A 14,974-nucleotide genomic window follows, 5' to 3' on the forward strand; every position below is an offset into this window, starting at 1 on the left:
TTACATGGGGAGGGGGGGGGGTCAAAATTAAAAAAAACGTTACGTAATTTGTGAAGGCTCCCTAAGTGCTTTAAATGATCAAAAGTTGAAAAATAGAGGACCCACTGATTAAGGTAATATATTTTTTATTGAGTCTATTGCTTTAACATACTGCGGAATATTATTAGATCCTTTTTTAAAGGTTATGATACACATATTTGGAATTTCATATTCTTTTTGCATTATTAATTATAATACTAAAATTTTCCTACAAGGGATGATATAAACAAGCCAGCTAAAAAATTAATAGTATCTTTAAGGTAAATATCTATTTTAAATTGTGGCATAATAATTTCATACATTTTCAAAAAAATCAAAACCATTCAAGTGTTTATTCCAGAGACATTAGCAGTTATTTGGACAACATTGCATCCTGAGGTGCTTTCATTACCGAACACTCCAGACGCTTGGAATGTAATAATAAATGGCTTCAAGGAAAATTGGCGGTTTCCAAACTGCTATGGTTCTATTGATGGAAAACATGTCCTGATGCAGGTAATTAAAAAAATACGAAGCAGTATAGAATTAAATTGCGCAAGTTTATCTTTCTTAAATTAGAATACGTATATATGCGTCACTATCAATGAGTATTTTAGTTTATTTATTTAAATATACAAAATCAGCTTAATATTGAGCACGTAAAATGGGTGAAATCATTTTTTAAAATATATGTGACCGCATCTAACAAAAGGGTGCTTACGACTAAAATCAAGTTCTCGAGAAAAAGGCGTTTAAATTTTTTGATTAAAGATTATCATAGATTCTTTAAACCTTATTTATTTTAAAGAACCCAAATAGTCTTTCCTATGTAATTTTTTCTGCTCAACACAATTTTCGTTTTTAGACAATTGGCAGAACATTGCAACTTCATTTAAGCAACTTCTAGTTCTCCTAAGAGTCTGAAATTTTTTATGGGCTTTCGAAACTCATAACAAATCAATAATTTATAGTTATTTTTCGATCTATACAATCAGGTCGTACATGACCAGTATATCTGGGGGTTGTTCTAAAGGATTCGAATAAAATTTCTCGTAGATGGTTTTGCGCGCGGCATTCATATTTAAGATTTAGGGCAATATTTTAGATTAAAACAAGCAAGTTATTCATGAATGGTACAATTAAGAATACTGTGCAAAATTGAAGGTCAAAGTTTTCGAAAAAAATTATAAAAGAATTTTTTTTATTTGTCTAAGCCCAGGTAGAAAACACCCACTTGACTTACATGGGAAAAATAGGTATTCGTAGTTTCAAACTTTCTCTGAAGTGAGAAAAGATTTCGGGCTGAAATTTGAGAAATGATAGATGAGGTGATTTTTAGTTGCGGTCTTCTTGCTTTAAACCATAATTTTGCGTAAGAGTGTAGAAAATAAAAGTTATAAAAGTGTTATTTTTTAATAAATTTAAAAAGTAACATGACGGCCAGCTCACAAACATCAAGTGAATATATTAATCGTTCGGGACGTGACCCCGCGTCCATATGTTCATGAAGTGAACTAAATAAAGAAGCTTTGGATAATTATATTTATTGCTCTATTTTTATTGCTTTTACGTAAAATAATAGTAAATAAGGAGAAGAGCGCACTTAATTGAACTCTTGTCTATCATCCCCCAAAATTTTAGCCCAAAATTTTTTTTCAATTTCGCAAGTAAAGTTGGAACTACCAAAAAATGCACTTGTCCCACATGGCCTTAAATAATTTCAAAATTAGTATATTTTGTAACGAGTGTGAGTATTTGCAGATTTTTGAAAAAGCTTCGCTTCGCCTATATCTCGTCCCAAAAAAAACACTTTTTCAAAAATCTGCAAATATTAACACAAGTTACGAACGATACTTTTTAGCACGCGGCGTGTTAAAAAAGTGCCCTTTTTTGCACCGCGTTAGAAAAAAATTTTTTTCGCCTGGAAGTAATTGCATTGTATTTTTAAGGCCTGAAACTATAAAAACCGTCATAAATCCAAAAATTTGAATTTTTTGGTCATAAACACCCTTTTCTAAGACACGGTCACATATATTATAAGCCCTTAAATTTTACACCTTTTTGAATTATTATTTTTTAAAAATCTTTTTTCAATCTTTGACATATAGGCGCACACTTTAACAATTTGATGAAAATTGAATTCACATGATGAAACATTTTCAGGCACAACCTAATACTGGCTCGGACTATTTCAATTACAAAAACTTTCACAGTATTGTTCTTCTTGCCATGTGCGATGCAAATTACCTTTTCACTATGGTAGACGTAGGAGGCAAGGGAAGGCAAAGTGATGGCGGTGTTTTAAAGAATTGCAATTTTCTTCAAGCTGTAGAGGAAAATAGTTTAAATCTGCCGCCTCCAATGCCTTTGTACCCTGAAGGTCCAAAAATGCCGGTAGTGTTCATTGGCGATGCTGCGTTTGAAAATACTTTGCATTGTTTAACGCCATTCAAAGGAGTAAAATCTGGAAATCTGTCCGAAGATAAAAACATTTTCAATTACAGATTGAGCAGAGCTCGTAGAACTATAGAAAATGCATTCGGTATTTTAGTGGCGATGTGGAGAATTTTCAGAACTCCCATTATGGCTAATTTAGCTGTTGTAAAACTAATTGTCTTGGCAACTGTATGTTTACATATCTTCATTATTAAAGAAGAGAAAGACGTGTTTGGAAATTTAAAAAGTTATTGCTCTGCCAATGTTGGTGACAAAGCTGTATACATCGAAAATAGTGCGCTTCAGCCTATAGAAATTCCTCAGTCGGAAAGAGCAAGCAAAAACCTAGCAAAAGCAATCAGAGATCATTTCCAAGAGTATTTCATGGGACCAGGGAAAGTTGCATGGCAGGATCGGGCAGTTCAGTAAACGGATGGTTGAAGTTATATATAATTAACATGAATAAATATATTTAATAAATTTTCAGTTCCTCTGCTTTTTATTTATACTAGACACTATTTTGAACTTACAAATTTTTTATCAAATATTTTGGTTTTTAACTTTTCTTACCTTAACACAACCAATTTTTTGTTAATTTAAATGTTAATACTGTATTATAAAAATAATTGGCTTAAATGTTACATTAAAAATATTTGTTATACAAATTTTAAAAATCTAATCAGTCATTTTCTCTGTAATATATTAATCACATTGGGCGATTACCAAAATATTATAATATTTTAAATTTGATCACAATTAACAAATGTCGTTTACCCTAAAATAAAAAATAACACTGAACGAAAAAGCCACACACGCAACGAATATATATGACCCAGAAAAGCAAATTCTTGTTTTGCATTGTATTTTTTAAAAATACAATAGAATTATAAATATTCTGGTTCATATAATTGGCTTTTTTAATACCATAAAATGCAATTTCCTTAAATATTACATATAAAAAATTTGTCAAACAAAACTTAAATATATCTTATCAATCATTGTTATGTAACGCAGGCAATATCAATAGTTGTTTACCTAAATCTTAAAGTAAATATAATATTCAAGTTTTTAACAGTATGTAAAAAAATAAATGCTCATACAACGATATATATTACTAATGCGAACACGTTTTCTTAACGGCATATTGCATCTTGTGCAAACTTCACTATTTTCATTTGGACATCCATTCTTATGTAGTCGTTTTCCACTTTTTCAAGTTCCTTTCCTATGAATATTCCAAACTGTCCAGAGCTACTAACTGGCACGGATTGCACTTCTCTTGGCGAACTTAATGTTTCGAGACATTTCATGATTTCTGTGTCGATAACATAAATTTGCTTTTTTCTTGTACCTAAAAATTTAATGTTCCTAAATGAGTATTTGTGTTTTAAAATATAAAAGTGTAAAATCATAGTTATAGGTTAAAATTTTTAAAACTAATATTTGAAACATTTCGAAGAACTTAAAAAAGTTTATGTATTATATTTTAGATATTTATTCTACATATCTGTAACAGGTGCTTTTCCTTTTGGATTAAATTCCAACTTCTTCAGAATATCCCCATTATTATTATTGTCATTAGACGAAAGACATTCTGGAACATTGCTGATTGTTCTGAAATTAATTAAATGAATACTGTATAGGTATTTAATTTTTAATTTATGTATCTGAATTTAAACTGGTCGAAGTTCACTTTTAATGTGATAATCTTTTATATATATACTACTTTATTTTTTCAAATTCTTGAAATGATAATATACTTTTTAAAAGATAAGTCTTATTTTTAACCTGTAAAGCACTTAGAGAACGTAATTCAATTATTTAAAGTAACTTTTTGTTATAAAAACGTTTTTAACAAACTCAACCTTTTTTTAAATCAATTTTTCAAAAGAAAATTATGTTCTATTATATCAAGTACATAAACATTGATTTATAAGGTGCATGTGTACAATTCATTATTTATGATTTAGATAAAAAATTTGGAATTTTCTTACTCTGCAGGTGCAATAACATCATTCAAAAACGAAAAAGATTTGTCAAAAACACAGTAACGTTGTCCTCTGTGGGCCGAACCACTGGGCACATACTTTGTTTTGCGTTTCAAGTATGTGTCTTTTAACGATTGGTATTTTTTTTGCACAAACTCTTTACTCCAACCTGGAAAATATTGAATTTATGAAATAACCTACATTTTTTGAGGTATTAATCAATGTATTATTATTATTACTATTGTTAACAATAAATATTTTATTAAAAAAAAACTCTTACCAGGAAAGTTTTGCAGAATTTCATTCCTGCCTTTGCTTTTGCAAGCGGAGATCTTTCCGTGATATGAAGCTTGTGGTTCCATTTTACTGGATGTTCTTTAACCAAGTCGATTAATACATGGTAATTTTCCATAGATTTTTTAGCGTTTTTATTGTTATCTGAAAATATACACATATTATCAATAATAATCTAAAGGAGAATAAACGGTTCGACCTTTTTATAGGAATGGTGAATGCAACGATAAAGTACTATTAAGAAAATATAAGTTTCTAAATTATTTTTTAAGTACATAATTTTTAATAAGCATTTTATCTAGAAAACATAAAAAATTTTAAAATGAATTAAATTCTTATTTAAATTAAGCTTTTGAGACGGGGTTAGGTATTTATTTTTTTTGGACATTTTTTTTAATTGAATGCACAATTTATCAGGAATATTGAATAAAAACTTCAAGTCTATTGGAGCAAAATTAACGAAGTTTTGAGCAACTGAGTGTTCGTTGCTCCAGGTCGGATTTTTGTACCTTAAACGCATTCTTCTCAAAACGAGTTTTGTGACGTCCGTGCACATCTACTAAACCAATCGTTTTGAAATTTCGCATAAAGTACTTCTTCACTTAATTTTCTAGGTATCTACGAGAGCTTTTTCTTAAAATAATTGTTATTTTTACAATAACGAATAGGACGATTTTTTTGGAGAAAATTGAGGTTTTGACTTTTAAATGCTACGAAGAATCAAGAAATCGAAATAAAAAAATCCTCTAGTATGCTCCTCGAGGAACATCTCCCCTGGCGGATTGGGTAAACCGAGATGTAACCGAATTGGGTTATGATTCGGTTACTTGTGAAAAATTGTCGTTAATCGACGAAATATGTTGTAAATAACTATTAGGCATGGTTAATATACATTTAGAGGTCTTATTTATACAATAATAACATTAAATTAAGATATAATTACTCAATAATAAGTGTTTTAAGTGTACAATGCATACAGTTGTTGAGTTACCATATATGTATATTACCATCAGAGGGAGCTGTGATACGCGCTTTAAACACTAGATGGCGTTGAAGATTACTTTGTGAATGAATTTCTAAAATTAAACCCTTGAGTGTCAAATGTGTAAGTGAGTATATGTTTAAAAAAAATAGATCGATTAATTAAAACAACTTTTTTCATTTCTACAAATATAAAAAAAAATTTTTCTCAATAAAAAATTTTTTTTCTCAATGACATGAGAAAAATTAATTGTGACACAAAGAAATCTATTTTTCCCTAAAAAAATTTTTTTGTTAATAATAATTTTTTTTCACAATAAAATAAAAAGATTAATTTTTACACAAACAAATTTTTTTCTTAATAAAAAATTTTATTTTTTCAATGAAATGAGAAAAAGTAATTGGGACACAAAAGAAACGTTTTTCCTCAATAAAATAAGAAATATTAATTTTGAAAAAAAAAATTTCCTGAATAAAAAAATTTTTTTTCTCAATGAAAGGAGAAAGATTAATTTTGACGAAAAAAAAATTTTTTTCATTAAAAAAATTTTTGTTCCTAATAAAATTTTTTTTTTATTTGTACAAATGAAAAAAGTTGTTTTAATAAATCGATCTATTTTTTTTAAACTTATACTCACTTACACATTTGACACTCAAGGGTTTAATTTTAGAAATTCATTCACAAAGTAATCTTCAACGCCATCTAGTGTTTAACGCGCGTATCACAGCTGCTGCTGATGGTAATATACAATGTAAATAATATACAATGGTAACTCAACAACTGTATGCACTGTACATTTATTATGAAGTAATTATATCTTAATCTATTCTTATTATTGCATAAATAAGCACTCTAAATTAATCATTATAAATATATTTCAAAAATTAAAACATACTGAGTTCAACGTTTTCGTTTACGGCAATTTCCACATCGTCTTCATCGCCACGATCGTCATGATTATTATTCAATTTGCGTTTCTTCAAAGAAGGATGTTTTTCGTTTATCTCTTGCTACGAAAAATATTATAAGCTAGAATTAATAAAGAAAAATATTTATTTATAAGAACATTATTTCAACAAAGGCCCAGTGAGGAAATTCTTCATCACATATTGCACATCTGGAGTAATGTTCAACTTTACTCTGCAAAATATTTTATTTTAAAATTTTATAAAGTTTTACATTTTTAACATTATATTTTATTTAAGATTATTGCTGTAAAGAATCTTAAGATTCAATACAGCGATAGGTGTAAACTAATTGCTGTAAACTTTAAATCGTTTATATTATTATCATTTCCTTAAATAAGTAATCAAATGACTTACAAAAAAAAATATTCTCCTACAAAAACTTTTATAAACTAATATCTGAAAATATTTTGCTACGTTTCTTGATCAGCATTTTGAAAACAAAAATTTGTATAAACAAAAAATTTCATATCATCTTAGCCCTTTAAGGACGGGAAGGACACTTTTTTAGAGCAAAAGGTTTTTTTTAAATTCAAGATGGCGTACCAAAAATGGCGTCCAAATTCAAATTTTTTTACAAAATCATAACCTAGTGGACGAAATTTTAAAAAATGCTTAAATGTGCTTGAAATTTGTTACTCGGTGGGTTTTTGGGGTCGCTGATTACGAATCCGATGTTAGTTTTTCAAAATTCAAAATGGCGGATCCAATATGGCGGACGACTTTTTAAAAAATTGATCCAATTTGCCTGAAATTTGTTACTCGGGGGTTTTTGGGGATGCTGATTACGAATCTGAAGTCCGTTTTTGAAAATACAAAATGGCGGATCCAATATGGCAGACGACTTTTGGAAAATCTAATGCAATTCGCTTGAAACTTGTTACTCAGGGGTTTTTGGAGTCGCTGATTACGAATCTGAAGTCAGATTTTTAAAATTTCTAAAAATTCAAAATGGGGGATCCAATATGGCGGACGAATTTTTAAAAATCGTTTTGATTCGTCTGAAATTTTTTACTGTGGTTTTTTTGGGGTCGCTGATTACGAATCCGATGTTAGCTTTCAAAAATTCAAAATGGCGGATCCAACATGGCGGACAAGTTTTTTTAAAAACAATTAATTTTCGCTTGAAAAGATAGTTGTGATTTATTATTATTATTAACTTTTTGATGAATAATTTATGGTGGTGGTGGTGGTGTGGAAAACCGTTACAAATTACAGACGTATCAGAACGATTTTAAAAAATTCGTCCACCATATTGGATCCATCTTTGAATTTTTAGAAATTTTAAAAATCTGACTTCAGATTCGTAATTAGTAACCCCAAAAACCCTCGAGAAGCGAGTTTGAAATAAATTGGGTTTAATTTTTTAAATTTTATCCGCCATGTTAAATCCGCCATTTTGAATTAAGAAAATTTTAAAAATCTGCCTTCAGATTCGTAATCAGCGACCCCGAAAACCTCCGAGTAACGAGTTTCAAGCGAATTGCATTAGATTTTCCAAAAGTCGTCCGCCATATTGGATCCGCCATTTTGAATTTTAAAAAACTAACATCGGATTCGTAATCAGCGACCCCAAAAACCCCCGAGTAAATAATTTCAAGCAAATTTGAGCCGTTTTAAAAATTCGTCCGCCATATTGGATCCGCCATTTTTTATTTTCAAAGACGGACTTCAGATTCGTAATCAGCGATCTCAAAAACCCCCGAGTAACAAATTTCAGGCAAATTGGATCAATTTTTTAAAAAGTCGTCCGCCATATTGGATCCGCCATCTTGAATTAAAAAAAAAACTTTTTGCACCATTTTCATGTCTGAACATTTAGGACACGTATTTTAGGGTTTTATGCATCTCCTAAAGCGAATAGCTTCGAAAAATAATAATTTACAATAAAAAATTTTCAAAAAACCGTGTTTTTTTTCAAAAACATGGTCGTAACTTTTTGAATTTTGATTTTTTTCGAAATTTTGAATATGGATTCTGAAAGAGCGATATCGAATACATAAGACACACTTCCTCTCAAATTTTTAAAACTCTTAGTCGCAGAGAAATATCTCATTGAAAATGGCTCTAAAAAAGTGTCCTTCCCGTTCTTAAAGGGTTAATAACGAAAATTTTTAGTCATTATAATCGCATGAACGTTGTTAACTTCAAGTATATATTTACTTTAGATTTGTAGGGGTTAAAATGGGTTAAAAGAGAACTTTTATAAATAAATTATATGAAATAATCAAAGTTCTCTTTTAGCATCTTACAACAAAATATTCTTTTATATGATACTTTATATTTTATATCTCGTTATCAAGCTCTTAAAGTATACTATATACGAAAAATTTCAGAGATTGTTACAATAAATTCAAGAACCGTATATATTTACATATATAAAATGTTCCATAACCTTCTATAGTATACATCTGAAGTTCTAAACTTTTACAGTTTTAAATTAATTAAAGTAATAATTAATTAACTAAAAATATGTATTAAATTTCAATGTGCATTGATAATCATAACCTTCAAATAGTGATCTCATAAAATTCCACGTATGTTAAAGGAATAAATACAATAAAAAATATATTACCTTAACCTGCGAGTCCTGCATTTTCAATTTTTTATACATTTTGAGCACCAATAATGTTTATAAAAAAAGTATTTTGAAAATCCGATATTGTTTTATTTTATTGTCAACAAATCCATGCTCGTCGCGCAGTATGCCACATTACCTTTTCCACAAACATCTGCTTCATCACAACAGAAACTGACATTCAACACATTTCTCATAATATATTCTGTTTTAATTAAGAATAATTCACCACAAACATATTTCATAATATTTTATTTAATAAAACATATTCATTAATGGTGTACAAATTTTTATTTTTCGCAAAACACAATTATTAAAAACTGAAATTCAAATATTCCCGCCATAGTTAGGAATTTTCTGTTAGACATAAGCGTTAAGGCATAAAATAAGCGTCAGTGTAGGAGAGAGGATAAAAAAGTCAATTCTACTGATAAACAATTATAAATAATAAATAATTTTCTTTTCCTATTTTAACTAGTAAAATCTACTACTTAAAGTAGTAGTTTGAATTGCAAAAGATATATTAATTTTACAAAAAAATGTTCTTAAAGCCTATTAGTAGTAGAGCTATGAGGATTCCAGACCATTTACCAACCTGAAATCTGCAGGTAGTAGAAATCTGTTTTACCGGCCGAGCATAGATCTCTTCTTTATCATGTGTTGCAGTTACCAACTTTGTCGCGAGATGGCGGTGTTGCCCGCGGGAAATTTTTAACCCTCTTGGCCTCCCACCGCCCCCTAATTTGCATATGTATTTTTCAAACTTTCACCCTTTTGGCCACCTCCCACCACCCCCTAATTTGCATATATCTTTTTTTAATATTACCACCCACTTTCCACCCTCTTGGTCACCCACCACCCCCCTTATTTGCATGTCTTTTTAAAATTTAACCTTTTTGGTCGCCTACCCACCCCCCCTAATTTGCATATGTCTTCCCTATGTATAAACATATACGGTCCCAAAAATTCAAAAATCATAATTAGAACCTCGAGGAACAAAGGGTTCGCGAGATACCGCGCGGGACTGTGGGTGGTTGGGAGTGGGTGACTGTGGGTGGTGCACAGTGGATGACTCAAAAGTGAAAAGGTATGTAACTATTTTACTATATACTAATGTTGTTTTTTAAAAGAAGGCGGCACTTTTTGAAACTTCTTTTTTTCATGGTTAGTCCCTATTTTTCAATGGTAACTCTACTTTATCATAGATCGGTGTTATCGACTGTGGTCGCAAGATGGCGCTGTTTCTCGCGGGAATTTTTAAATTTTTAACCCCTTTGCATAAGTCCCCATTTATCAATGGTAACTCTACTTTACCATAGATCGGTGTTACCGACTGTTATCGCAAGATGGCACTGTTACTCGCGGGAATTTTTAAATCTCTTTGCATATGCATTTTTTGAAAATTCTACCCACTTTCATCCCACTTGGTCACCCACTCATTTGCTTATATTTTTTTTAGCTACCCTCCCACTTTCCACCCTTTTGACAACCAGTGTGGGGTTTAGAGTATATGTTGAGCTGCATGCGCACCCCCATCTCTCTTTTCATCAACTTGCGTGCGCATTATTATAAAAGAGTAGGGATACATAGTATATGGTGAGTTGCGTGCGCAGTTTTTTTTTAAGTGAGAGTGAAAAGAAGTGGGAGAAAAAGAAGAGTGGGATTGATGGGATAGAATGCAGAACACAAGCCCAGAGATAGCATAACTGTTACAGATATGCTGAAGCAACAATATCAACAGCAGCCACAGCATTAGCATCACTACTCCATCTTCCATAAGGTGTATATTCTACTTTAACTCCTTTTTTTTAACCCACTCCCCTCACAGCTTAATTTTGATTTTTATATTAAAATTTTCCATTTACTTCTGCTTACACATATAAAAAGAAATCATGGATTTACAAAAACTCAACGCTATTGGTCACATGGAAAGTTGCTTGCCAACAAAACCGTTTGATGAGTTGACTCCAAATGCTTTATATACTGTAACTAAAATAAAGAGGGTGCAGACAAAATTCGGAGGTAGGATTGTAGCAGAACTAGATACTACATTCAACACTTTCCTGCCAGCAAGGTAAAATAAAAAAATAATTGTAATATAAAATTGTAAATATTCAAAATGTGAGAAAAATAAATGTATAAATTTACATAAAAAATTGTTTTTTTTCTTATTTTACCTTCATTATTAGTCTTAATACTAAGGGTATAGGTTCAAGTAATAAGTAGGCGTTTTTTTATTTTTTAAAAACTAATACATTAATTTAAATACAATCCACATCATCGACGCCATCTGATAAATTTCTCAATTCATTCGATACATTCAGAAACCAATTTCGAAGAATCATAACAATGTTTACAGCACAATGGTTAGTTTGTGTAATATGATGCGTACATGTAGTTCACAATGATTCAGTTTTAATATTTTTAATCGCTGGAGAGTCAATGTCTTTTAAATTTTGTACAATAAACAAATATTTTTCTAGCCACTGCTTTTTTTCAACACCTTTCGTGTAGATAGTTTTTGCACCTCATAAAGTTTCTTGTATAATAGTACGCAGTTCATCGTAAGATACATCTCCAGACATCCAGTAGATTCAATGATAATTGTTTGTTAGCCAGAGATTTTCACTTTTATAACGTTCAGGTAGTGAATTCCAAGCACATGGAGGTTCAAAGAGGTAAACTCGAAGTTGAGCATCAGCTTCAAGAGGAATTATAGCCAACTTTTTGAAAATGAAATCGTTGCAGGGTTTCTTGAAGCCTTGAACGTCTACGATGAACTCCATTCTGGATTAGAAATAAATTTCTATCCCAGATCGTGAGTTATATACCTCTCAGTTCAACCCCCTACTACTTTCATTTTACCCCCTCCACTGCTTTACATCTTCTTAACTATACCGCTGTTTGGTTTATACTGTACAATGCGATCATGTATGATGAGGCAATAAGCAGTTGTTTCAGCAGGTATATTATTTCTAGCTTCAAATTTCAAACGTACATCAACTGATGTTGCTTGAGAAACTCATTTTGTTTTGAACAATCAATAACAATTAGAGGAGCCAATGATTTAAAAGTTTCAAGCTTCAATATGGGTTCAGAATCTCTTCCATAGTAAGAAGATTGAAAATTTTCATACATATCATAAAGAATAGAATATTGATTTTGATTAAAATTTAAATTTCCATAAGGATATCATTGTAAATTCAAAAAAGAGTTTTACATTTGTAATGTCGCAGTGATGGAAATAACAGGCAGACTTTTTACGTTTACCATTTCATATAGATTCCTTCAGATTAATGTCATCATCTTTGGATAAATTATCCTTTGTTTCTTTTCAAAAATAAAAGTTGAAACATGAATAGTCTGTAAAAAACATAAATTTTTTCTTTGTTCCTTTTCAAAAAGACAACTTTAACTTTTCCAAAAGTTAACTTTTCTAAAAGTTAACTTTAACTTTTCAAATAGTTAACTTTAACTTTTCAAATACCCACACAGCACTAAAAGTTTAGTAAACATTTATTAAAGCTTTAACTGCAATGTTCGGAATGTTTAATTGCAAACTTGAGTAAAGGTTGCAAAAAATATTAAAATGTCCGCCATGAATAAATGTTTATCAGGAAAGTTGAGTAAACATTTAAATTAAATGTTCGTTAAATGTTTAGTTCGAAAGTTGAGTAAACATTTAAATTAAATGTTCGTTAAATGTTTAGCAGGTAAGTTGACTAAATAATTAAATTTAACATTCGTTTAAGTTTTATCGCAAAAGTGGACTGAAAATTTAATTTAAATATTCAGTCAATTTTTGCTACGAACATTTCCTAAAAATTTAAATTATATTTTTAGAAAATACAAATAAATAATATTTAAGAAGTATTAATAATAATAAAAATAATAATAATAATAATGGATCATTATTATTATTGTTGTTTTTATTATGCAAAAACCTCATTTTCGATAAATTGGCGCTTGACCCCTTTTGTCATTCTACCCTTCATATGAAAGGGTTATTATAAAATTAATTAATTTTTTAAATATTATTTACTAATTAAAAATTTACAAATTGGTGGAAATTAATTTCAAAATTTTTTATTTATTAATAAACAATTTTATTAGTTTTTTTATAGCCAAAAAAGGCTTTTTAAAAATAATTAAGGAAACAATTTTAATATCAATTAATTTTTCTTCACTTTAATTAATAATTATTAATTTTAACAAACAATAAATTTTTCTCCACTTTAAAAATTAATTAAATCTTTTGCAAAACGAAAAAAATTTAAAAATTAATTTTTAATTAATTAATAAATTTTTCAATTATAATAAATAAATAAATTGTAAATAATAATTTTGATTTAAATGTTTAGAAAATAGAATTTTTATGTTCACTTTCATTTTTTATTTATATATATTGAAATTGTTTCCTTAATTATTTTTAAAAAGCCTTTTTTGGCTATAAAAAAACTAATAGAAAAATGTTTATTAATAAATAAAAAATTTTGAAATTAATTTCCACCAATTTGTAAATTTTTAATTAGTAAATAATATTTAAAAAATTAATTAATTTTATAATAACCCTTTCATATGAAGGGTAGAATGACAAAAGGGGTCAAGCGCCAATTTATTGAAAATGAAGTTTTTGCATAAAAAAATCAAGAAAATTCATTTACACATTTCTGTAGAAGGATTTCCTTTTTTATTGCGTATTTAAATCAGTTTTTAATAAAAATTAAATTAATAAAATAGCCTCAAATTTACTTTATTGTAACCTGATTGAAAAACAAAAGAAAGTGGTGAGTCAATAATATTTTGCATAATTTAACATTTTGTTATTAATTTTTAAATATTTTTATGATTATACTAAGTGAACAATTGAATTTAAAGATGAATGTATTGCTGAATTCCAAAGCAAGCAATTAATTCGTAATTTTCTTGAAAACAAACAATTTTTTAAAGGAATTTTTTTCTATTCATTTCATCGATTCCATAGAAAGAAACTAATTTTCCAGTTTTTCTTTAAACTGTATATTTTTTTATAATTAATGCTTAAAGAAAATGTGCGCAGTTGATATAACCTCAAGGCACCACAGTTTTTTTTAATTTAATCGTTAATATGTAGGTTTATTTCAACAAATTGTTGTTTATTTATTAAAACATGCTAATATATCGAAACGGTTTTCTCAGTTTTTTTTAAATGACCTGCAAAATTTTTAAAAATGTTTTTTTTACTTCCTGTAAAAACAGTGAATTGGCGCTTGACCCCTTTAGTCATTCTACCCTTCATATGACCTTCAGTTATATAAAAATATTTTACAGTATTATTTCGATACACTTTCAAATTTTATATTTACCTACAATGTAAATATTTGGAATATTCAAATTGGAATATTTAATTTAAATGTTTACTCAACTTTCGAACTAAACATTTAAGGGGGGAACACCAGTTGTAACTCAAAAAATAATGCTTTTTACAAGAATATTTTCCAAAAGAACAATGAATCTTTTTAAAGAATACTATTTATTAGTTAAAAGTACATGTAAAAAGCTGTAATTTAAAAGAAAAAAAAAATTTTTTTAACAAAAACTTTTGGAGATATGAGCCATTGAAGTGGCGCCTTAAGAAAAAAGGCGAATTGCGGTGACCAGCATTCTGCAAGTATACTTCGTCTGAAATACAAAAATGAAATTGATTTACATTTATTATAAGATTATCTAGTTC

Source organism: Leptopilina boulardi, unplaced genomic scaffold (genome assembly GCF_019393585.1).
Source record: "Leptopilina boulardi isolate dan_hultmark-lab unplaced genomic scaffold, ZJU_Lbou_2.1 LbouV2_140, whole genome shotgun sequence".
Taxonomy (NCBI): Eukaryota; Metazoa; Arthropoda; class Insecta; order Hymenoptera; family Figitidae; genus Leptopilina; species Leptopilina boulardi.